The sequence below is a fragment of the Diabrotica virgifera genome, chromosome 2 (genome assembly GCF_917563875.1).
Source record: "Diabrotica virgifera virgifera chromosome 2, PGI_DIABVI_V3a".
Classification (NCBI taxonomy): domain Eukaryota; kingdom Metazoa; phylum Arthropoda; class Insecta; order Coleoptera; family Chrysomelidae; genus Diabrotica; species Diabrotica virgifera.
The window spans coordinates 262,047,144-262,073,371 of record NC_065444.1 but is presented as its reverse complement, the minus strand read 5'-3'; the positions used below and the strand labels follow the sequence as shown (position 1 = coordinate 262,073,371).

The following is a 26,228-nucleotide window of genomic DNA, read 5'->3' as shown; positions in this document are numbered from 1 at the left end:
TGTAGCTTAATAACTTCTGAACGGCTTAACCTTTCGTTACTCGCGCCAACTTTTTGTGATCGGATACTCGCGCACGGTCCAGGAGACCGGGTCCAAAAATATGGGTCAGCAGTGTTTTAAAATTATTTTTTTTGCAAAATTGTGTACGATTAAATTATTTAATGAATATATGATCATATAATTTTTTAGATATGCGTTTGTGTTCACATTATATTACTTTAATCAAAAATTTAATAATTTTCATTGTTATCCATTTATATGTATATACAAAAACTTTGGAAGTGAAAAAAAAATTGAATATGGTTAAATTTGTTTACTAAGAACTTTAGATCTTAATTCAATACACAAAAAAATTAAAAATAAAGAGTAATTGTAATAACAAAAAAAGTTATAAAAATTAATTAACGTTTTTAAAACATGAAATACACAATGGTGTCACATTCATTGGAACAATGGTGTTCCAAACACAGATATTTTGAGCATATTTGGCAGTAAAACTTTGTTTTTCTATTTTTCTTCCAATCACAAACAGCACAGCGATCTGAAGTTCCTGGTGTTACGACTGGTACTTGTTCTGTTGGTAAACCACATATCTCCCTAAACCTCATTCTGATGGTTATGGGTAAGTTATATATTTATATTTATATATATAAATATAAATAAACTAATCTATAAACATTGAAAATAAGGAAAAGATCTTAAATTACCTTACTAATTAAAAATATCGATGTGTGATCCAAACACAAAAATTGGTGCACAAATACTCGCACACGGTGTACGGGACCGTGTTGCGTAATAACAAAAGGACAGTACTATTTTTTACACTGCGAACTGACTTTACCCACAGTTGATTGACCACTGAAGAGATATACGAAATAGCCATTCAAAATCCCCACTACAAGCAGAGTTACAGGAATTTATTTACAGGCCCGGTCTCCCACACCGTGTGCGAGTAACGGAGGGTTAATCGACTTTGATCACTAACCATGAGTTTGAAAAGTATTGACAAGTAGTATCTGATGCATCTAAGGTCAAGTATGAAAACTAAAGCTATTACAGGAATTATTGAGCTTGAAAAACAGTTTTTCCCATAGGAAATTGATTTGATCATACTTATGAAGCCTATAACTTAAAAATTCGAATTTTCCCGTATATGAGGTATACGTATACACCGTTAGATTCGTCTAGACTCCTTTTACAAACGCTCAGTTATTGGCGCAATTCGTAGGTTGAAATTTTGAGTAATTGTCGAAAAAACAAAATTTTTAAAGTTTGTTTTTCAGTTTTTCGGCTATACTGAGCCGTGTGTATGTCTGACCCTGACGGCTTCGACACCATTTCAAAGCATAACTCAACACTATTGATTTGGTGTATTTGCGGTTCTCCTGTCTCTTCTTGAACCGAAGATATATACCCCCAAAAAATATGCCATTTTGTACCTACCAAGTCCTATAGCTGGCTTATGGTTGGTCAAAATTTAAAAACTACACCGGTTCTGAATCGGCTCTGACCCCCTCTTCAAACACAGAAAAAATAATTCAGATCGGTTTAACTTTTTAACACACATACATATCCACAAACATTTTCCCTTTTTTAAATAGAAATTGAGTCATAATTCTGAGCTCGGTAACTTTTGAATGGTATAACCGATTTTCAAAATTAGACATGCGTTGGAAAGGTAATGATCAGTACTATTAGAAGCCGCAAAGATCGGACTTAAATTTTCGAAGTTTTTGGGAGTTTTGGGGACGAGAACGAAAAACAGACTCTAAATAGGAAGGGCCGTAAAATCCACACCCTTGGACCAAGATGGATGGTTGACGTCTTTTCCTGAAGTTTAAGATGGGAGTTGGCACAATTTTCAATTCAGTCAGATTTAGAAAATCGAAAATTTCGTGTATATATAGTGTCGCGTGTAGGGGTGTGTGTGTGCGCCACTGACGAGAACTACCGTTCTCTGGTAATAGAACAACTATAACGATCAAGTACTAGAAGCAGCTATGGAAGTATGTGGAACAAAAGAAAAGAGAATGAGACCAAAAAAGCCCTTCTAAATATTGAAAAATCACCTGTACAGCTATATGAAAAACCTAAAATCATTGTTTAAAAAAGAATGTGTGTGTACTTTGTACGCACGTAAGAAGTTATACTTCTACTACATATGTGATTTTTAAGACTATACCAAAAATTTAAAAAAATAAAAGAATAAAACGCACACAAACACATTGAAAAATGCCACAAAGAAAAAATGATTTCTGGACGATAATAATTGTTGGCAGAAATTTTAAATACGCATTTGCTGAAAAAAAAATTATATAACAAATATACTTACAATCATAATATGCATAAAAAAATAAAAAAATAAAACTTGCATCGGGAATTGAACCCTTGAATTTCGTGCCGCTTTGACTCGTAATCGAAGCGTAGACTCACTCGTCCAATCGCACATTATTTATCATGTGGAAAAATACGGTAACTGAACGTTTTACTGTTTGACAATTGTTTTGAAAATTATGTAGTTTAAATTTTGTGGAAGGAAATATAAAAATATAACAAAACAGTAAGAAAACAATATATTAGATGAAGATTGGTAGAACTTTTGTTGGTAATCAAATTAAGTATGTAAATCAAAGCATTACATACCTACTAGATAAATAAATCTACGCCAAAAAATCATAATTTAAAAATAAAAATCGAACCTAATTTGGGATTTCTCTCTAAAATCCGCATTCTTGAGAAAATAAATGTATGTATTTCAACCTAACCCAAATGTATAATTACAATATGATTATAATAAAAACTAGGTACTTACCAAATTAGAATGAGTTTTCCTTGTCCAAAATAGTCCAAAAGTCCAAAAATATAGGTATATGAAAACTATTTAAAAAGGCAGTACAACTATTAACTAACTTTTGTTTGTTGTTTCTTTTCACACAAATTTTAAAACGCAACAACCATAAATAATCTAACTACAGCTGTGCCACAGCCACCATATTGAATAATTTTTGACATGTCATTTGAACATCCAATCAGAACAAAGTTATAATGCGCATGCGCCCGGTCGCTAGGTTTTCCCATATAAAAATTTACCCTCTATCGCCGGTAAAGAAGTATAACTTCAAAAATTACTACTCATCACTTACTACATCATTTGCACATACATAAAAATATAGTAACTACCTAAAAATTTACATCGTGCAAAAGAAAACATTTAAAAATTGAAAAAAAATGTTTACGTTCGCGTTTAATTTGCAATACTGTTTTGGTTTATGCACATTTTTTAATTTAGGAACTCTTATTTTAAATAGCAAGGCATGTTCAAGAAAGTCGTCTGTGAACGTTTTTATCTATAATGCGTAGTTTTTTCACAATATTGTAATTTATGAAAAAAGCAACTTTTTTTGTAAATATTAATAAAAAACGTGATACAGTAAAAATTTCGATAGTCACGAGACGGTACATATTATGCCTTTTCAATTGACTTGTTCCGTGGTGTTCACGGAAACACATAAATAAAATAATATTAATAAAGCGCAAACAACTGTCGATAATATATTTATTTATTTTTGGTAAAAAACGTGTTTTGCTTATATCACGTGAGGGTTTATTGTTGTTTTGCCCAGTGAGGGTTGTATGACCGACCGACGCCTGCTGGGTTGTGTGAACCGGCTGGAGGCTGTGTATCGACCGAACTAGACCACAAACACTAATCTGTCATTATGTGGTTCTATCATATGGCCAGAAAGGCGACAATTTTTTAGATCTGGCGTTTCAAAAACTGAAAACATTTCTGTGGTTGACATAAAGATCTGGTACCGTAATCTATTATGGAATTTGTGTTCCCATGAAAAAGTTATTAATTTTATACATTCTGGTTTTGTATATTAGGAGCGAAACACATGTGAATTTTAAATGACCCATATTATTTCGTTTAGAAATGAAAGTTAATATTTAAAATTAGCTATTAAAAAAATAGTAAAATAGTAATTGAAGCTTGTCGCCACAGACTTTTCCCAATATTCCAGTTCAAAAATAGTGGTCAGTAATTTTTCAGATTTTTAAATTGATCGTTTCCTAGGGTAATTTAGTAATTTTTAGTGTTTAGATTTTTAGCTTATTTCCCATACGTATCTTTATGGCAGACCAGAATCGATAATTTTTGTATTTCTTGGTTGAACGATCACCTGTGTCTGAACCAATCCTTGCCGCAATCCCAAAACCGTATAAAACGGTTACAACAAAGTAAATTCAAATAAATCTCTCGTTGCACGATTTGTAACTACACCGATAAATTGCAGTCTCCTAATAAAATCCCGAACAGTGCATGTTGCAACAGTTGTAACTTTTTAATGCTGCATCTGATAGAAGTTTCCCTTGTTAAAAATAGTTTTACAAAAGTTGAGTTGTTGCAAACTCAAAAGTAGGTCTTCTAACGCTTGCACAATTCTCAATTCGTACTGAAAACTTTTCTCTAACAACTTAATTGGTGAAAAGTAATTAGTTCCCTAGATTGGATCGCAAAAAAGAGCGTATTTATGTTGCAGTTTGTTGAATTTATGTTGCCAGTGTTGAACACTTGTGGATTTGGTTTGCATAATTGTGAATTAAGTTGTCTTTCAAACAAAAGTGGGCACAGAAGTTGACTAACGAACTACTAAGTAATCTTTGAAGCGTGTTTTTAATGATTTTTCAATTATATTATTATATTCTTATTATATTATATATTATATTATTATAGTATATTCTTAAATTTAGTTAAAAATGTAAATAAATTCGATTATTTTTAACGTTCCATGTCGTAGGAAAAAGAAAAATATTTATTGATCTTTCTTTACACATTGCTCTATAAAATAGTTCTCACGGTATTACAAAGAGACCTTCAAATTCTCTCGCGTTCAATATTATTGGAAACATTTCAATAATGTTTCATTATGATGATACTCCCTTCGGCAGAATTTGTCTAGTCTCACGAATTCCACGATATATACCTAACAGAAAGTAAACCCTATCATTTTGTATGATTAATGAATGAATGAAGTTTCAAATATTACATTGGAAGCACAGTCTGAAAATTCATGCTATTCATCGCAGTCATTTATCTTTGAATAACTCTGATGGAACGGAGGAATTTAGGGGATTTTCCAAAATTGCGTTTCAATGGAAACGAATGGTTACTTTAGGTTTGGCACGTATTAAAATATGTAGTTTATTCCTGAGATGTAGTTGGAATGGATTTTATTTCTACTAAAAACATTAGTAGAATAAATGTATTTCTGATTCAGTGCAATGAGCGCAAAATATTTCAATTACAAATACAGAAAATCGTGAATTTAACATAAAACTTTGAAACTTTTATTTGACATTTTGAGCAGAAGAAAAATATTCTTTTATTGTCATTATCTTTCAATCACATGTGTGTTTTTTTCCTTGTAACTAAACAAGACAGAGCTCAACTTATAATTAAACAAGTCAAGAAATCATCCTGGTCCAAATACATTTCTAAAATAGATTCTTTAACTCATACGAATCAAGTATGGAAAAGGACAAAGAAAATATCTGGCTTAAAATATACACCTACAGTCTAAAAATTGCATTATTGAAATAACTAATGCATTAGCTAAAACATTTAATTTAACTTCTAATAAAAACTAGAGTGATACTTTCTTTAATTTCCCAGAAGGTGAGACAGAAAACAGTTCACTTAACCTGTCTTTTACTATTAAAGAACTAAATTCCAATAATATTTTTAAAATATCTTCCCCTTTCTGCTAAGTTAGACCTACTCCAGTTCTTCTTCTTCTTCAAGTGCCGTCTCCTAATCGGAGGTTGGATATCATCATCACTATCTTTACTCTATCCACCGCTGCTCTAAAGAGTTCTATAGAACTGCATCTAAACCAGTCCCTTAAATTCTTTAACCATGACACTCTCCTTCTTCCTATACTCCTTCCGCCTCTTATCTTTCCCTGTATTATCAGTCTTAGCATTTCATATCGCGGTCCCCTCATTACGTGTCCCAGATATTGTAACTTTCTTATTTTTATTGTGTTTATTATTTCGCATTCTTTACCCATTTCTCGCAGTACTTCCGTGTTCGTTTTCCTCTGTGTCCATGCTATTCTAAGCATTCTTCTGTAACACCACATTTCAAATGACTGTAGCTTATTTATGTGTTCTTGCTTTAATGTCCAGCTTTCAAGTCCATATTGTAGTATCGAGAACACGTAGCATCTCAAAGCTCTTGCTCTCAGTTCTAAACTAAGGTCTTTGTTGCAGAGAACTGTTTTCATTTTTACAAACGCATTTCTTGCTATTTCTATCCTGGTCCCTATTTCTGTTGTTTGATCATTTTTCTCTGAAATCCAGGTTCCTAGGTATTTGTATTTATCAACCCTTTCTATCGGTACATTTCCCAAATGTATGCTTGTTTGTATGTTTGTTTTCTTAGTTATTATCATGTATTTGGTCTTTTTTATATTCATTTTTAGTCCATATTCTTTACAGAAATTGTTTGTTTTGTTCAGTAGTAGTTGGAGTTGTTCAGCAGAGCTTGCTATAATCCCGGTGTCATCTGCATATCTTATAGTGTTAATAGATCTTCCGTTAATTATTATTCCTTCACTTTGAGATAGCAATGCTTCTTCAAAAATGGCTTCACTATATGCATTAAAGAGTAATGGAGACATAATACATCCCTGCCGAACTCCTCTCCTGATTTCAATTTCTGGACTGGGTTCGTTATCTATTACAATTTGTTCCAGTTGTTCAACTTAATTTTGAAAAACAACAAATTTCCAATAGCCTGGACAAAGGCTTGCCCTTCTTAAATTCGCAAAAATCAAGTCTAGAATCTGGCTCTTCTATCAGTTTAACATCTTCGACGAGCAAGTTATTGGAGAAAATGGCAAACCATGGACTGATGCCTGGAGTCAAAGACTCTTAATATTAAAATAAGGAAGACGACAGGGATATCTCTTGTCGCACCCGTTTTTCAACGTTTACTCCGAAAGAATTTTCAAAAATGCACTTTGTAAAAAACAAGAAGGAATCTTCTTCTTTAAGTGCCAACTCCGCGGCGGAGGTCGGCAATCATCATAGCTATTCGTATTTTAGAGACAGCTGTTCTGAAAAGTTCATTTGATGTACATCCGTACCACTCTCTCAGGTTGCGCAGCCACGATATTCTGCGTCTCCCTATGCTTCTCTTTCCTTGAATCTTTCCCTGCATAATCAATTGGAGCAAGCTGTATCTCTCTCCACGTGTAATATGTCCGAGATATTCCAATTTTCTTGTTTTGATGGTATTTAGGATTTCCATTTCTTTACTCATCTTTCTCAGAACCTCTTTGTTTGTGACGTGTTCTGTCCACGATATTTTTAGAATTCTTTTGTACACCCACAGCTCGAATGATTCTAGTTTTTTCATTGATGCAGCATTCAAGGTCCAAGCTTCCATTCCATAAAACAGAGTCGAGAAAACGTAGCACCTAGCCAATCTAACTCTTAGCTCCAACTTCAAATCTCTTGTGCAGAGCACTTTCCTCATTTTGTTAAAATTTGATCTAGCCTTTTCTATTCTGATTTTGATTTCCTGTAAGTAATCTCCTGTGGAGTTGATTATTGTTCCAAGGTATGCATATTGGTCGACTCGTTCGATATTGGATCCGTTTATGAAGAGATTTTCGTTATTTCTTTGAATTTTCGATATTCACATAAACTTTGTCTTCTTGACAATTATTGTTAGCCCGTATTTTTGTCCAAACTCTGCTATTCTGGTCACCAGCCTCTGAAGATCCCCAATATTTTAAGCTAAGATGACAGTGTCATCCGCATATCTAATGTTATTAATGGGAACTCCATTTACCTTTATTCCAGCTGTTTCACCCTCCAGAGCTTTTTTCAAGATCTCTTCCGAGTAGGCATTAAAAAGAATTGGCGACAACACGCATCCCTGTCTCACTCCACGTCTGATTTCAATTTCCTCTGACAGCTGGTCGTTAACACGTACTTTTGCTCGTTGCTTATATTATAAATTCGATATAATCCTGAGGTCATTGTAGTCGAGCTTCTTTGATTCCAAGACATGCATTAATTGTTCATGAATTATAGTCAATAAAACACACAAGAAGGAATAATTATTGTGAAAGGTGAAGTTATCAATAATTTGCGATATGCGGACGATACAGTAATCCTAGCTTTTATTCTAAATTGTAACGCAGAGACTCACGGTAAAGTTAGATACAGAATTAAGCAGACCAGAGCCGCTTTTAGAAGCATGTCCAAGGTATTATGTAACAGAGACCTAAAATTGGCATTACGAATCCGTCTACTTCGCTGCTACGTGTTCTCGGTCTTACTTTATGGTGCCGAATTTTGGATTGTAGATAAAAGTGATCTAAATTGTTTCGAGGCTTTCGAAATGTGGTGCTATAGAAGAGTTTCTATAGAAGAGTGCTATAGAAAATCCGACCAGCTCGGGCATGTAATGAGAGATCCCAAATATAGGTTGTTACAAAATTGTATGCAAGGGAAAATAGAAAGCAAACACAGTCTAGGACAAAAAAAGACTTCATGGTTGAAGAACTTGCAAGATTGGTGTCGTATTGATACAAGCATGCTATTTAGGGTAGCAATGAATAAAACTAAGATAGCAGCTATGATAGCATTGTATAGAAAATAACTGTGCTTTTGACTTTGAACAGTAGAGATTTTAGAAAAATAATGAAAGAACAAAAGAAACAAACAGAGAAGAATGAAAGAACAAAAGAAAGAACAAAAAAAAAGAAACAACAAAAGATGTCTATTGGAGATAATTCATATAAAGAAAGATCAAAATTGTATCAATAACAAGACCGATATCTAGGATCTCTCCAATATATCTCACAATCGCCTGCTTTAAAATGTCTGAATTGTCAATGTGAAGAAGTCAAATAAAATTAAATTATTAGATTTTTTTTCGTATTAGCAAGTAATAAAATAAAATAATTTGTAATTTGAGAACGTCTTCCGAAATCGCAACGTCAAATTTTCCAGAAAAGATAGTAAATTCATACAATACATTCGGATAATTCATTTTTCTTATTATTCCACAAAAATAAACAAGTGAAATAGCTAAAACGTTGTATTTTCCTGTTAATAATCGGAAAAACACCCCACGAGGGACAAAGTATCTTTTATCTACAAATAACAGAGGCCATATTCTAATTAAATGAATAATTCAAGCGGAATCTACATCGTTGGTGGCGCTGGCGCTGTTACACTAAATTCGGAATTGTATCGCCGGGATATTGACGAGAAAACCACCAGGATGTCACTTTTACGAGATATAGTAGGGTCATATCTTTTCCTTTGCCGTCAGCATTGGTGTGGAAGAAATATATAAAGGAGATTAGACGATATCGAGAAAATGCTTTGGAAATTCACACCTTTTTTTCGCTTTTATTTTTAGCTAATAGTTTTGAATATATGGTGAGGTGGTACAATGTCTTAACAACATTGCATATAATTCTAAAATCCTTTTAAAATACGAAATACTTAATTACAATATTGTTTATATAGAATGTTAAATGACAAACAGACGATCAGTGTTTACAACGAATGTGGGGCTCGCGCATTTTGATGATACGGTGACTTCTGCCGAGTAAGCTGTAAACATATTATTATAACATATACAGAGAGAGTCTGTAAAGTGGAATAAATTCAATATCTCAAATACTAATTGTTTTTTTGGAAAATGCTCAAACCCGTCGATTAGTATTTCAAATTGTCCTTTTTGACATTCAATAAAAATGTATACAGGGTGTCCCAATTTAGAGATATGACGTCATCGTCGATTTTCTTAAATGGCAACACTGTCATTTTGATAGCTAATTTGATAGGGTTTGTAAAGTTATACATAACTGCAAAATATCAAATTTTTATTCTCTACCATTTACAAGATAATAGAAAATAACAAAGTTATATCTGTAATTTGGAATATATTCAATAATTAAAATACTAACTGTTTTTTTGAAAAATGCTCAGACCCGTCGATTAGTATATCAAATTGTCATTTTTGACATATAATAATAATGTATACAGGGTGTCCCAATTTAGAGATATGACGTCATCGTTGATTTTCTTAAATGGCAACACTATCATTTTGATAGCTATTTTGATAGCGTGTGTAAAGTTATACACATCTGAAAAATTTCAAAACTTTATTCCCTACCATTTACAAGATAATAAAAAATAACAAAGTTATGAAGAACAAGAAGTAATCAAATAATAATTGAATTTATTTATTTCAATTAAGCAAATGCTCATAACGTTGCCCATTGACAATTTGACAATAATTGAGGGCAACATTATGAGTTTTTGCTTAATTTATTGAAATAATTAAATTCAATTATTAGTTGATTACTTCTTTTTCATAACTTTGTTATTTTTTATTATCATCTAAATGGTAGAGAATACAAATTTGAAATTTTGCAGTTGTGTATAACTTTACACACCCTATCAAAATAGCTATCAAAATGACAGTGTTGCCATTTAAGAAAATCAACGATGACGTCATATCTCTAAATTGGGACACCCTGTATACATTATTATTATATGTCAAAAAGGACAATTTGATATACTAATCGACGGGTCTGAGCGTTTTTCAAAAAAACAGTTAGTATTTTAATTATTGAATATATTCCAAATTACATATATAACTTTGTTATTTTCTATTATCTTGTAAATGGTAGAGAATAAAAATTTGATATTTTGCAGTTATGTATAACTTTACAAACCCTATCAAATTAGCTATCAAAATGACAGTGTTGCCATTTAAGAAAATCGACGATGACGTCATATCTCTAAATTGGGACACCCTGTATACATTATTATTGAATGTCAAAAAGGACAATTTGAAATACTAATCGACGGGTCTGAGCATTTTCCAAAAAAACAATTAGTATTTGAGATATTGAATTTATTCCACTTTACAGACTCTCTCTGTATAAACTTGACATAGAAATGAAAGTGAAAATCTAATAAATACAAATAACAAACATCTAATAAATAGATACATTGGCAATAATAGCGGGATTACTATTAGTATTAGTTAGATTGCGAGAGAGTTCAGTTAGATTTGAAGTTGCCTGCCGCTTAGATTAATATATGATAAGTGCCGTCATCAGCTGAGTACTGTCCATATTAAATAAATGTATTTAACAACCAATAAAGTACTGATGCTCAAATAAGTGTAGTTCTGCTGACCAACCCCATACAAGGGCAAATGCCTCCCTACATCCTTGTAGTGGGGTCGTAGTGACCCAATATTTTTTGCGAAATTAGAAAGTTAAATAAGAACCGTGTATGTACTTGAATCAAACATAAAAATGAAACTAACCAACATCCTCAAAAATTTACGTACTTTATAACTAGCCAATTAATTCCGTTAAGTACCCCTCTGGCTGTTGTTCTGAAGCTATTTCCTTGTGGCATTTTTATGATTAACTATTTAGATGGGAAATATTGGCTTCAGTGGAAAGAACGCCTACCTTTGGATCGAAAGGTCCGAATGGTCGTGAGTTCGAATCTCATCTGGGTAGATAATTTTTCGTTTATTATAAATTCATCATCAGCAATGGCGCTGCAATTCTTCCCGAGTCTTTGACGCGTTTACTATTGCCTTCCATGTTTGTCGGTCGCCACTTATTCCCATTGTCGCACTCCCATTTTCTCTAGATCTTCTTTGACTGCATCTTTCCACCTTTTTCTAGGCCGCCCTACAGACCTTCTTCCATCTGGCCTTTCCCATAACACATTGTTTATAAGGCGATTGTCGTTACTGCGTATCACATACCCTGCCCATCTGAGTCTATTCGCCTTCCTATATCTGACTAGATTTTCTTTTCCGAATAGAGACTCTAGCTCGTTATTGTATCTGCGTCTCCATTTGTACGCTGTCTCTGCAAGGACCATATATCATTCGAAGGATTTTACGTTCCCACACCAGCAATTTATTTACTTCCCTTTTTGTTAGCGTCCATGTTTCGTTTCCATACTCGACTGCTGGTCGTATTGGGGTCTTATATATCTGGATTTTTGCACTTCGTGAAAGAAGTTTTGACTTCATTAGATGTTGCATTGCAAAGAAAGATCTGTTTCCTGCCATTATTCTCGTTTCAACTTCTCGCTCTAATTTGTTGTTTATTTAGTAGTTTATTTACAGCAAATTCAAGTTTTCATTGTTAGATTTAAATATGGCTGAATAAATTAACAATCCAATAAAAGATTTGAGTTCGATTAAATCTAAATCCCTTAGGTCCGTTATGTTCTAATTGTGGCGAGTTTTTCATTCGTTCCAAGGACAACCTCTTCCAAAATATCGTTTGTTATTATACATTCCCTATCATTTTTTTAAGACACAATTTTTCAAGAGACTTTGCTGGTCCAAGACTCCAGAAAGATGAGAAATAACGTTCCAACCTCTGGTTCTTACAGGTGGAGATTCTGCACCCCACTTGTATCGACTCCTGCTGTAGCATGTTCTGGAAGTGCTTGGAGCTAGTGACTCCTCAGCTGGATTAATCTCCGAATGTGCTACATTCTATGACATTCTAGACTTTATATGTCACTATGTATATAGAGGTGACGGCAGACGCGTCTGCCGATGTATCTTCACAAGCTGACCACACATCTGTACACATCTGTATGTCGTTCAGTCTGTGTGAATTCTCGGGAGGCGCAATATCTACGCGAGCATTAAAAAAATAGATGTTGATGACCATAGCTGCTGCAGCTATATACCTTTTAAGTACGTTCAACTAGGTACTACTTAAGTGTATATGGGAGTAGAATCATTAAAATAATGGAAAAGAAGAAGGTGGTGGATGCTGGCTATACATAAAACAGCTAGTACTGAAACAGTCTAAAAAACCACAGTTTAAATATTTGAAATTTCGACCCAGTTTACAGTTGTACACTTTCGCTACGCCCTGTATATCGATCTTCCGCATAGGCAGAGTATGGCGTTATTCATTTCTCACGGGATTTGGATGTTTATTTCGGTTCTTGCGATTTCTTCGAAAATTGGTGTACTAAGGTACCCCAGATTGTTGATATTCTACAAAATTGTAAACGGAATATTTTTCAAAGAGTTTCCACGTTAAGTAGGGACTCAGAGCATAAAAGGTTTTTATGATATTTACAGTTTTGGTTTGTCGGTTATATGTTTCGTCGGTATACAAATATCTATATAGAGGAAGAATCCCTACAGTGTTGTAGTTTGCAAAATAAAGGCTTTTATGGCATTTACAGACAAGAAATACATTGAATGTTTGTATCGGGACCGGAAGGCTCAACCTAAAATAAGCCGATGCCTTTAGTAATATTGGTTCTCAAAACTAACTGTAATATTGTATGAGTCATCGCATTTCGTGTAAACTCGAGGGATGTCTTGAGAGTTTTTCTGACCATTTTATTGGTAGAGAGATATCTGGTATGATTCCTATTGGTCTAAGTAGGAAGTCACTTTTTTTTGGGAGAAGAAACCCAACTTGAGAAGGGCCAAGTTAGCGGTCCGAGAAATTAGTTCCGTATAAGCTATCATCATGTTCAGTTGAGTTCAGTAGAAGCCATCATCATGTTTAGTTGAGTTCGGTAGAAGTCACCATCAAGTGAAGTTGAGTGATGAGTTCTCCCAGGGTCACCATCAAGTGAAGTTGAGTGATGAGTTCTTCCAGGGCCATCATCGAGTTAAGTTGAGTTTTGGTTCCCTTAGGGCCATCGTCATGGAGTTGAGTTCCATTGGGCTGATTCTAGCCCGGTGAATGTGATGGTGTATCGTGAACCCCGGCGATTTTCCCGCTGTTTCTAAGCAAATCGTCGTTATCATTTTATACCAATTTTGGTATCCACTAATTTCTTTTAAGCAGTCAGAACCAGAAGTAGGAGAGAGGAGTTTCAATTTTCTCATTACTATGTTTAACAGTGCAGTTAAAACATGTAGTATGCTCACATACTTTATTTTGGTCAAAGTTAATGAACTTTCAATAATCACGTTCGAGTCTTAACTAAATAATTTTATTCGAGTAAAAGTAAATTTGATCCAGTTTAACGAACTTTTAAACTATTTATCTTCAAGTGAAAGCTGAATTTTTCTATAATAATGTTTGTTTATAAACAATGTACTGTTTGCTGTTTGCTGTAACTAACGACAGTGAAGTTGCTTCGCGAGTGCAATAGCGCCTTGGACTTTCGAATCAAGCTACGAGGAAGAAGCCAGGACACTAATTGTTAAGGTATAATTTTTATATTTGTAAAACTGTTCGTTTCATCTTTGATTAATTGGTAATCTGGTCTCTAATTATAACAGAGAGATCAGAGATTAATTTTTTTGTTTTTAATAAATAATGTTTGATTTTCAACATATAATTTATTTTCTTCCCTTCTCTCTTGAATCGTAAGAACGATAAAACATTGACTGAGTATATAATTTTGAGTATAGAGTAAAGGAGGTAAGTTACGTTATAATATTCTGTATATTATGTATATTTTTTTATTTGACTATTTTCTGTTTTATTTTGATTTAATACCATTTTTCTTTTAATATTTGTTTTTTTGTATAAATTCTGGTTCCTTAGGTAACCAGTGGCGCCCAATATTTTATTTTCTTCTTTATTTTTTATTTCACACCCTTATTTCGATTTTTCTATCTTTTTAATTTTTCTAAGCTAATGAGAGTATATATCATAACATCTATTAAAGAATCCACTCCCTAAAATTTCTTGATGACTTGAGCAACCGAGGTACTTAATAAATTTTTGTAGCACGAATTTTGTCCAATCTTAGTATATCGTCATGTTTATCCAATTAGTCGCGTTACATTAAAATGGCTTCCATTCGTGGGGCTGTTTCATAAAATTAACTGTCTTTCAGTACAACACTATAAATTTGAAGGTTTCTTCAGAACTCATAGCCATTTCAGCGAAACATACAAAACTGAAGAAACATTCGTTCACTTTGAATTCACTGCGAAAACTAATACGTCGTCAGATGTGTGGACAGGCGTCGAACGTTCACACTGAAACTCTTTGATCTGCGCTCGAAAAACCGATAACAATCGGATGCCTTGCAGACGCATCTGCCGACGTGATACATAAACAACAGACACCAACAGACGACCAAATTACCGCATCTACACATCTGCTGATGCATACGCGGATGTCGTCCGCGGACGCGTCTACCGATGTGTAGAGGAGACATAAGGCAGATTTGGGTAGCAATTTAGACTCCGCAGATTCTTGGCACCCTTTGTCCTCCTGGTTTCAATGTTTCGGACGTCCATGATATGGACTTCGGAGTTTCCGAGTTAACCTTCATTTACGTATTTAATTTCAGATGTCATGATTTGCTTTTTTTATCTAATCTGTGGCTTACTAATAAATACATATTTAGAAGAATATTAACGTACATACAAATACACTCGCTCATACTCGTATACATACAACCGACAGCAAAATACTCTTCCTTTCCATCTACCGTACACTAAACCAGACATCTGGCCGTTCCCTCTTTCGCTTTTTCTCGTATCCTGTGAAAAGTCCAATTTTCAACTTCATCGATCAGTGCCAAGAACAGTGCAGAAAACTTTTCTCATGGCTAACAGGGGAAATAAAATAAAGAAACGCTTGAAAATAGCAACGGACCATAAAAGTTGACAACAGAGACGGTTTTAAAGTTAAAGGAATTAAGCCGAGCAGACAGCCGAGAAGTTTTGATGTACATTTTAGCAAAAATAAAAGGCCAAATAATATCGAAAAGTAAATGCTTTCGATTCGGGTGAATCAATGGATGCAGTTTGCTTCGAAGGAGAAATAGAGTGAAAAATTCTGAGAATGTATGTACGAATAGTGTGAAATATTCCAATTATATGATGTAGCGAAATAGTTATTTTCCTAACAAGTGCAGAAAGTCATTCTTTTCCGCACGCGACTGCAGTTTGCCGAACGACGCGAAGCGGAAGTTCGGCAAGCAGTCGAGTGCGGAAAAAAGACTTTCTGCAAGAGTTAGGAATAATATTTTTTCTAGGAGTCTTTAAAAAATTACCAAATCTTAATCAATTAATTTAATTAATATGAAAATACATACACAAATTAATTCTTTGACAAGGTTGTCAAAACCAAACTTTCAATATAATTATTTAGCATAACGACGATCTTGGTTTCTATGACGATGATTCAAAACGACTGTTATTGTCTACCGATTTGACGTTCGAATATTATGTCAAAATAATTTTATTTCATCGAATTGTCGCGTTAATTTCATTAAAACAGGAACACAATAAGATATATTTGAAATAAATTAGTAAATAATATCTAAATATTAGTTTATTGCAGGTATTATAATTACTTTAAGGCCATATTAACATATCTAAATTACCACGCGTGCGGAAAAGTAAAAACCGCGTGCGGAAAAGTAACACGCGTGCGGAAAAGTGAAACTTTCTAAACTAAAATGCGTGCGCGAAAGTAGACATTTTTGCACGCTCGTAGAAAATAGTTATTTTCCTAACAAGTGCAGAAAGTCATTCTTTTCCGCACGCGACTGCAGTTTGCCGAACGACGCGAAGCGGGAGTTCGGCAAGCAGTCGAGTGCGGAAAAGAGGCTTTCTGCAAGAGTTAGGAACAAATTAATTCTTTGACAAGGTTGTTAAAACCAAACTTTCAATATAATTAGTTAGCATGACGACGATCTTGGTTTCCATGACGATGATTCAAAACGACTGTTATTGTCTACCGATTTGACTTTCGAATATTATGTCAAAATAATTTTATTTCATCGAATTGTCGCGTTAATTTCATTAAAACAGGAGCAAAATAAGATATATTTGAAATAAATTAGTAAATAATATCTAAATATTAGTTTATTGCATGCATTATAATTACTTTAAGGCCATATTAACATATCTAAATTAACACGCGTGCGGAAAAATAAAAACCGCGTGCGGAAAAGTAACACGCGTGCGGAAAAGTAACACGCGTGCGGAAAAGTGAAACTTTCTAAACTAAAATGCGTGCGCGAAAGTAGACATTTTTGCACGATCGTAGAAAAATAAATTTCGTAAATCGCTCGCTTATAATAGGCTATTGATTATGTTCAAAATAAGAGAGCTAAAAGTAACTACAACGTTAACGGGATTTTATTGTCTCATATAGCCAATAGACCTCTAAATTTGGAAAAACCGTGGAGTGCTACTATTTAAACGAGTGCGTTTTTGAGGAATGGGTGAATTAGTCCCTAGTCACAGGGTGAATTAGGGTGAGTGCTATACACTTTTGGTACAAAGACGTCTAGAGGAAAATTGTTCCAGGTTAAATCTACTATCGAAATGTTACATTTTAAAGTCAAAAGTATTTTTATTTACAAAAATATATTCAAAAGAAAAGCAAAAAAATAACACGACAGAAAGCAATTTTGTTTTTTGCCCCATAACTTTTTTTCACGGGGATAAAGGTATAGACTATAGACATTGCTTCAGCAAAAAATAACTTACATTCTTTCTCTTTAAAATGACGTTTAGTAGAAGTCTCTAGGATTTATATTTTCCGAAATAAGATTTTTCGAAATTCGCCGCTCACGGCATTGTTGGGCCATTTGCCATTTCCCCATTATTTCGCAAATATTGTTCTGTAACTTTTTTACGCATCTCTAAGTATACGCAATAGTATATTTATTAGAAAGAGGAGTCAATTACCTTTAAAATGGTCTATTGTATAAGGTTGCTTGACTATTTTGAAGCAAGTTCTGCTTTTTCAAGGTATTATACTTTTAATGATTTTTGATATTTTTTATGATAATTATTTTTTAAATTTCTCAATATGACTTTTTTTTGTTGTACATTTAGGAATATACATTATATAATAGAAAACAGCATATTTTCTTTACTTTAAAATGGTGTATTCCAAAAAAATCTAGGACTATTATATCTAGGACAAGATATCCGTAGGATATCCAAGAATATCCGTAATTTGAAAAAATTTTAAAACTTTTTATTTTTTTTTTCAATTAGAAGAATATAATTGCATATTATAAGAAAACTTTTCGATACTGTGAAATATAAAGGTACTTTACTCGTGAGCAAATTCATATTTTTTAACATACCTCGTTAAAAAATTAATATACCTCGTTAAATTAATAAAATTTTATATCTGATGATTGCATTTTAGGTTTCACACTAGGCAGAGCATTTTATAAAGAATAACTTTTTCATAAAATTAATACTAAAAAAGTTTTCCATATGGTTCCAACTATTGCATGTGTATATGTCACACTTTAAAAAAAGCATATCTTGTTTAAAAATAGTCCTAGAATTTTTTACAGTACACCATTTTAAAGTAAAGAAAATGAGCTTTCCTTTATATTACACAATGTATAATGTATATACCCAAATAAAAAATAAAAAAAGTTATAATGAGAAATTTAAAAATAATCGTAAAATATATCAAAAATCATTAAAAGTATAAAATTTTTAAAAACCATATCTTGCTTAAATATAGCCATACGGCATTCTACGATAGAACATTTTAAAGGTAATTAATTGACTTCTTTTTCTGCTAAATGTACCATTGTGTATACCTAGAAATGCGTAGAAAAAAGTTACAGAACAATGTTTGCTAAGTAACAAGGAAAATATCCCAAAATCACTGTGAGTGGCGAAATTTGAAAAATCATATTTTGAAAATTGTAAATCACAGGGACTTCTACCAAACGCAATTTTAAAAAGAAAGGATGGAAGTTCTTTTTCTGTGAAGCAATCCCTATACCTATATCCCCGTGGAAAAAAGTTATGGGGCAAAAAACAAAATTGCTATTTTTCATGTTTTTTTCTTGCTTTTCTTTTGGATATATTTTTGTAAAAAAAACATGTTTTTGACTTTAAAATGTGATATTTCGATAGTTAATTTAACCTGCAACAATTTTCCTATAGACGTGTTTGCAATAAATGTGCATAGAACTCACCCTAATTCGCCCTGTGCCTAGGGACTAATTCACCCCTTTCTCAAAAACGCACCCATTTAAATGGTAGCATTACGCGGTTGTTTCAAATATAGAGGTCCATTGACTATATGAAACAATAAAACCCTGTTAACGTTGTAGTTCCTTTCTAAAATACATAATCAATAACCTATAAAGGGATAGGTACTTATTTGTCACAAAATTGAGATATTTATTGTCTTTATAAGTACATCTTTTGCACTGCATTTAAAATGAATATAAACAGTTTTTTATGCTAAACTCTCATGCTAAATTTGTAAAGTAAATTATTATGTAAAGTTATCTGAAATAAATTTCGTATTCTCGAGCTCAGTTCAGTTCAGTTACCTCATAAGTTTAACTAAAACGTGATGAACTGGACAAAACTGCAAGCTAAACTTTGGCATCTTCGTATAATCCCGCCATCAATTTCATGAAATATGAACACAATTAATTTACAAAATTGCACGTTCAATCCCTAACTCATTTTTCATTCAGATGACTCGTCATAAGTAACGATCAATATAGATAATACCGTGATTAAGGTCAGGATATCCCTCTGGCGGGTCAGATAATACATGGCCGGTATAATGGTAGTTATACGGACGTTATACAAAGGGTTTAATAACTAGAAATATATTTAGAATTAACTATTGACCAATGTACGGCCGATATGCCTGGGAACAGCCCCATTAGGCCGTAGCTTACGGGATTTGGGATTTGTGTAAATATTGCAGGATTTGTATAGATAGAATAATTGATAGTATTCGGTTAGCGACATGATCCTGTTGGAGGCCGTTAAAGAGTTTCGAAACTCCCAACTCCATACCACGTTCAATTCAGGTAAATGTTTTGGCAAAATATTCCAAAATCAGACATTAAAACTTTTTACATTTAAAGTTTTGCATAATCTTCGTAACATTTTTTATTTTTTTATTTTTTTTTTATAAATTTAATTCCCAACCTACGCCGCTACTGACGGTCCCATGCTAATTTGAAGACTTATATTTTCTACGAGCGTGCAAAAATGTCTACTTTCGCGCACGCATTTTAGTTTAGAAAGTTTTACTTTTCCGCACGCGTGTTACTTTTCAGCACGCGTTTTACTTTTCCGCACGCGTTTTACTTTTCCGCACACGTTTTACTTTTCCGCACGCGTGTTTTAGATATGTTAATATGGCCTTAAAGTAATTATAATACATGCAATAAACTAATATTTAGATATTATTTACTAATTTATTTCAAATATATCTTATTGTGTTCATGTTTTAATGAAATTAACGCGAGAATTCGATGAAATAAAATAATTTTGACATAATATTCGAAAGTCAAATCAGTAGACAATAACAGTGGTTTTGAATCGTCGTCATGGAAAACAAGATCGTCGTCATGCTAACCAATTATTCTGAAACTTTGGTTTTGACAACCTTGTCAAAGAATTAATTTGTGCATGTATTTTCATATTAATTAAATTAATTGATTAAGATTTGGTCATTTTTTTAAGACTCGTAGAAAAAATATTGTTCCTAACGCTTGCAGAAAGTCTCTTTTCCGCACTCGACTGCTTGCCGAACGACGCGAAGCGGGAGTTCGGCAAACTGCAGTCGCGTGCGGAAAAGTATGACTTGCTGCACTTATTAGGAAAATAACTATTACTGGACAAAATGCAATAGATGTAATAGAACGTGTATCCTTTAAATGCACGGGAGATAAAGTTAAAACTGAATTAGACACACATAATTAACAATTAACATAAATAATTAACATAATAATTAACATAATTAACAATTAACATAAATAATTAACATAATAATTAACAAAATTAACAAGCTTTCTCCAATAAATCTTAATACACTTTTTTTTTAATTAATGAATTTCTATAAGATTGACCATTTTGACCATGTGTTCCATCTCTTAATTTCCTGAACAAGACAAAAAATTATTATTAATGTCTGGTGGCGTCCTTTTGGGAAAAAAGCGTATGTAAAATTAGAACTACCACAGAAAGTTGGGTAGTTAATGTATAAATATAAAACTCCAACTGACTATGGGAGCCGATTGTTAAGACTTCACCTAGCTCAGTCTCTTATATCTCTTTCTCAGTCTCTCAGTCTCTCATATCTCTCATTCGTCTTAGCTTAGTCGAAAAAGTGAAAAACGAGTTTTGGAAGGGACAAATAAAATTAACTAGTCATAGCTTTACAATAAAATGATACTTATGGCATTGCTGGATTGCTTGCTTGTTGTAGAGTGTAGAGGATGAAGATAGACGTAGTTGGCTCCAGATGATGTGAGTAGGTCTTAGATATTTGCCATTTGAATGTCTTCATGTAGCCGTTGTACTCTTAAAGACAAGAGCAGTCTTTAGTTGGTTATTTATTTAGTTGGTTTGTTCCACAAGAATACGTGTCATCGATTATGTAGACTTCTACAAGATCCCTACCGAAAATGGGAACAGAAATTAATTATCAAGACCAAAAAAATAGAATAACAATCTCTGTATTAGAGAAATCAAACGATTTCAAATGTTCCTTGCCATATCTTGCAAAATTACAATTAGGTATAAGAAAAATATTAGATAAAATAGCAAATTGGCAACGATCAAAGTATTGATCGTTAAAATAGATACAAATTTAGTCTTAATATTACAATAATTCTCCCAAAAATTTGTTTATAGAGTTTTTTATTGAATTTGCTATCAGTTTAGAGTCAGTCTTTGAATTCTCAGAAGGTTCAGTAAATCAATAACATATCGAGGATATACAATTTGTGTTTTTAAAATAACATAGGTAGGTACATATAAAATCAGATTTTGGTGTTAATATTCGGAGTATAAAGTAAATGTAAGATCAAATACTTACCATGTCATACAAGACAATTTTAATGCCATCATTGCATTTGGTTGTCTTTTAAAAGACAAATCACATTCTATGGTTTTTTTCTGAGAGGTATTCTTAAGTTAAAGTTAATTTCAAGTAATCGACTGAACTATTTTCTATTGAAGTAGTCCCAGCTACGCAACAAAAATATTTTGACAATATCATTTTAAAATGAACTTAAAATGTATAATATATGTCTGAAAAGATGCCACAAGCTTTAGAACAAGAATAAAACAAGGATAAATAATAAATTAGCATTAAATGTTACGTTAAATACAGATAATTTGATAAATCTCAAATAAGCAAGCATGCATTAGATAATGACTATAGAATGCAATGGAAATATTCATCAATAATTTTGGAAGAACGCTTCATCATATATATGTAGTTCAGGATAACATTCAATAACATCCAGAAAACTAACTTAGAATTTAATATTATAATTTTGGGTTGAGCTAATTTCGAACTTATCTCTTCAAGGCAAGTTGGGCGACATTCTAAGCGTCATTATAATAACATATTTTTGAAATATTTTTCGAAAAGGTCTGTAGACATCCCGTATATTTATAACACCTACAATGTATCCATTTATATAATGTTCTTTATGGTGGTTTACCATTTACCGTTAAGCATAAACTTTATTGCTTGGTTACCAACCAAATCATATTAAACCACTTGAAGCATCGCAATCCACTCATGCAATTGCCGTGTGTGTGTGTGTATCCTTTAAACAAATAAACCGCGCAAACACTTCGCTCCAACAACCCTGACATCTAGTAAGTGCTTCTTAATCTAAAGCACACAAACTAAAACTTGCCAGTTAATCCAGTCAAACTAGATACAATTAGAAATAAATGTTTCAAAATTACTACAATTTAGAAGTTTTTTCTGTATCTACTATCTAACAGTTAGCAATTAAGCTTTGTCGCGGACTCTGTCGTATATAGTTAGGTCGCAGAGCAATTGGAATTTCAGTTATTTTTCATACCGAAATATTTCAGTTATATTTCATACCCTGTCTCTATGAGCAAAGTATTTATAGTCCATCACTACCCTTTTTGTAGTAATAACTGCCCTTAAATCATTCATTTCTGCTGCTAATTTTATCCTTTAATTTGCATTTAGATCATCTAAGACAATTTATTGTTTTGGTATTACATACAGTCGGAAAAATGAAAGATTACCCATGAACGATCATATCAATCACTTATTTTGTATTTGCTGTCTTTTTCTATAACAAACGGTTGTTATTTATAGAACAAGACAGCAAATACAAAATAAGTGATTGATATGATCGTTCATGGGTAATCTTTTATTTTTCCGACTATACATATGTATTTTAACGTTGAAGTATTTTAGTAAACAAATTATTTGTAGTGAGCATAGATGTCTATCAACTGTGTTAAAGACTACTGCTCTATTTTTGCTGTTTTGCGTATGTTTTGGGTTGACTCCGATGCTAAACACCGGTGTTACACCAGGTTTAAATCATGGGGTAGGCAGTGTAGCGTTTTCATTTTTCTAGTAATTACTGCCCTTAAATTTTTATTGTGCTGTACCACGATATGCCTCTACTGTCTCGTAGACTGTTTTGTTGCGTTTAACTATGCCGTATTTTTAGTTTATATATAATTAATTTTATCTGCGTTTCGTCTCGTTAAATGTGGTCTTCACGTCAGATGACAAGTAAAACCAAGATACGATTATTTAACAGCAACATGAAGACTGTGTTACTGTACGGAGCAGAAACTTGGACAGTATCAAGAAAGTGTATCGGACAGTATCAAGAAAGTGTATCGGACAGATGCAGATGTTCATAAATAAATGCCCAAGGAAGATTCTTAACATCTACTGGCCAAACCGCATATAAAACCAAGAGTTATGGACAAGAACTAACCGGGAACCTATATCTAAGACAATATGCAAAAGGAAATAGAGTTGGGTGGGGCACATACTAAAGAGACCTGACACAGACATAGCGATGCAAGCCTAGAATACATACCACATGGAAAATGAAGACCAGGTAGACCCTTAGAAACATGGAAAAGAAGTGCCCAGAAAGAAATTAATGCTATATTAGGAAAACCTGGGTAGAAATAAAAATCGGTGCAAAGGATAGGACAAAATGGAGGCAGATAGTTGACGCCCTATGCTCCGCATGGAGTGAAGAGGAATAAGTAAGGCTGCACCTACTTTGGATCCGTGTTTCTCCGATCCGATCCAACGTCGGATTGAAAATAAACTCAAGGTATTAAAGAGTAGTGCGTAGTGCGTAGCGTAAATCACCCGATATCAAATCGGGCTTCCCACTGCAGTGTAGGTACTACGCTTTAATACATTGAGTTTGTTTTCAATCCGACTTCCGATCGGATCGGAGAAATACGGATCCAAAGTAGGTGCTCACTAAGTAAATTAGTCTCGTTAAAAAGTACGTACTACTGCTTCCGTGTAACCAATTTTGTATGATAAACACATACGCACTTTCTTTCTCGAAGTACCTATTAAAAATCCACAAGGAAAAAGTTTTCCTGTAGTTGGCTGTATACCATGTAATACAAAAATAGTAAATCCTTTATAAAAGGTATATATTTAAAATCCCTAAAAAGTGCTACATCACAATCACATAACTAGTTTTCTAATGTAATCTAGTCACACCACAGCTCAGATGTTACCTGGGGCATTATTTTAAAATAGTTTAAACATCCATGTTCTAATTGGCATTTTTAACTGATGTTTCCTTAACGGGCCACTTATATAGGGCTTTGACCCACATATTTTTGTTAAACTATATCTTGGTGGTTAGCATGTAAACTTCACTTGAGTATAACCGACAGTTTTTTTAACCTTTGCATTATTGTCAAAATTTCAATCTTTGCATTATTTTATCAGGTTATATTCATTTTAGGTAAGCACTGATGATGACTGATAAACCAGTCGAAAACTAGTTATATGATTGTGATGTAGCCCTTTTTAGGGATTTTAAATATATACCTTTTATAAAGGATTTACTATGTTTCTATTAAAAATGTTTATATTAACATTTAGTTCTAAGTGGTCTGGCTAAGGCATATTAGTTTTCGTGTATGATGGTGGCAGATGTTGAGTAATTATTTTCTTAAATACAGTTTTGAAGCGATACCTTACATTTGCGGTAATTTGTTTTAATTATATTTCTTTTTATTTGATCACAAAAATATGAAAAGAATTTATCTTTCTAGAGTTCCATCATCGGGCCCAAAATTCGCCTTCATTATTATGGCATCACCTCCACAGTTTCATTGCTTTATCTGGTTCCACCAGATATTAGTTTGTTCTTGTCTGTGTATGCCCGTTTTTTAAGTCATGAATAAATACAGTTTTTTTGAAAGGTATTATTTTCTTGATGATTTTATTGACTAATTTTTTGTATTATATAGGCAAGCATGTTAATCTTAATAATTTCGTTTATGTAATGATTTGATATATTTTGTAACGAATTTTATTATTTTATAAATCTGTGGTTAAGATTTATTGGCACCTTATTGGTCTTTGAAGTTTCGTAGTACCTATTCAGTATTTCTTTGTTTTTTTTTAGTCAAATTGTGATCTCTCTATTGTTCATATTCATACCCACACCAACAACTCTTCAAATATTGAGTAACGACGCCTTCATATTGTTATTGTGTTAGGACCGGCTTATTACCACCTGAAATTTTTTTTGGCAGTTCAGTAGAAGTAGAAGAATGAATAAATCTGCTCCTAAACGGAACAGATGAGAAACAAAATCTACACACGGGAAACTCGTGTACAAATGCAATCATAAAACAGATTACAGAGGAAGCATTAGAATACAATTAAATAGACCTGAATTCCTAGACTTGAAGAAAGCATTTGACAAAATAAGACTTGTAAGATGTAATACATCTTTTGTATAACAACGAGATTCCGCTGGATATCATAAAATCAAACGAAAACGTCTATTAAAACAACAAGATGAATGTCAGAAGAGATGGACAACTTACGGACCTCGTAAGAGAAGGAGTAACAATCTTCCACAGAAGCAACTACCTCTCAAAAGCAAAAAATGGCTTATATAAAGGAAAATGAAGAAGAATATTTTTGCTGTGTTTTAATAAATTGTTTTAATAAAGTGGCCCAATCTGTGTAGACATGGTAATCTTGTATATATGTGATTTTTGATCTTCATCAGTATTGGTGTCCGTATTGGTGTTGAATATTGGAAGTATTCACTGTGGTGAGTAAAGTTGACGAAACTTTGAGGACTCTCTTAATACATTAGAGATATGTCTTGAAAATAAATTATGTCATGTGTATAAACACATGTGTCATAAATAAGAAGTA

General features: G+C 33.0%; 1 protein-coding gene across 3 annotated transcripts in view; it reads left to right on the top strand.

Moving 5' to 3' along the window:
* Positions 1 to 26,228, top strand: part of LOC126880604 (uncharacterized) — a 605,043-nt gene that overhangs the window by 18,909 nt on the left and 559,906 nt on the right. The window lies entirely within an intron of this gene.